This window comes from Etheostoma cragini, chromosome 14 (genome assembly GCF_013103735.1).
Source record: "Etheostoma cragini isolate CJK2018 chromosome 14, CSU_Ecrag_1.0, whole genome shotgun sequence".
Lineage (NCBI taxonomy): Eukaryota > Metazoa > Chordata > Actinopteri > Perciformes > Percidae > Etheostoma > Etheostoma cragini.
The window spans coordinates 24,574,440-24,575,821 of NC_048420.1; positions in this window are offsets into that span (position 1 = coordinate 24,574,440).

The following is a 1,382-nucleotide window of genomic DNA, read 5'->3' on the forward strand; positions in this document are numbered from 1 at the left end:
GTATGTCATAGTATAGAATGTCTAAAAAAATCATACTATAATGTGTCTAAAAAGGTCATAGTGTAGTATGTCAAAAAAAGTCATAGTATAATAATGGCGCAAAAAGTCACAGTATAATATGCCGAAAAGTCATAGTATATTATGTCGAAAAAAGTCATAGTATAGTATGTCGAAAATGTCATAGTATAGAATATCGAAAAATGTCATAGGATAGAATGTTGAAAAAAGTCATAGTATAATATGTCGAAAAAAGTCACAGTATAATATGCCGAAAAAGGTCATAGTATAGTATTTTGAAAAAATCATAGTATAATATGTCGAAAAAAGTGATAGTTTAGAATGTCCAAAAGTTATAGTATAGTATGTCGAAAAAGTCATAGTATAGTATGTCGAAAAAAGTCATAGTATAGAATGTCGAAAAAGTTATAGTATAGAATGTCGAAAAAGTTATAGTGTAGAATGTCCAAAAGTTATAGTATAGTATGTCGAAAAAGTCATAGTATAGTATGTCGAAAAAAGTCATAGTATGGAATGTCGAAAAAATGTCATAGTATGGAATGTCGAAAAAAGTCATAGTGTAGTATGTCGAAAAAAGTCATAGTGTAGTATGTCGAAAAAGTCATAGTATAGAATGTCGAAAACGTCATAGTGTACTATGTGGAAAAAAGTCATAGTATAATAATGGCAAAAAAAGTCATAGTATATTATGTCGAAAAAAATCATAATATAGTATGTCGAAAAAGTCATAGTATAGGTCGAAAAACGTCATGGTATAGTATGTCGAAAAAAGTAATAGTATAGTATTTCATGGTATAGTATGTTGAAAAAATCATAGTATAATATTTCAAAAAAGTCATAGTATAGTATGTCGAAAAAAGTCATAGTATATTATGTCAAAAAAAGTCATAGTATAGTATGTCGAAAAAGTTATAGTATAGAATGTCGAAAACGTCATAGTGTACTATGTGGAAAAAAGTCATAGTATAATAATGGCAAAAAAAGTCATAGTATATTATGTCGAAAAAAGTCATAGTATAGTATGTCGAAAAAGTCATAGTATAGGTCGAAAAACGTCATGGTATAGTATGTCGAAAAAAGTAATAGTATAGTATTTCATGGTATAGTATGTTGAAAAAATCATAGTATAATATTTCGAAAAAGTCATAGTATAGTATGTCAAAAAAAGTCATAGTATATTATGTCAAAAAAAGTCATAGTATAGTATGTCGAAAAATGTCATAGGATAGAATGTTGAAAAAAGTCATAGTATAATATGTCAAAAAAAGTCATAGTGTAGTATGTCGAAAAAAGTCATAGTATAATAATGGCGAAAAAAGTCACAGTATAATATGCCGAAAAGTCATAGTATATTATGTCGAAAA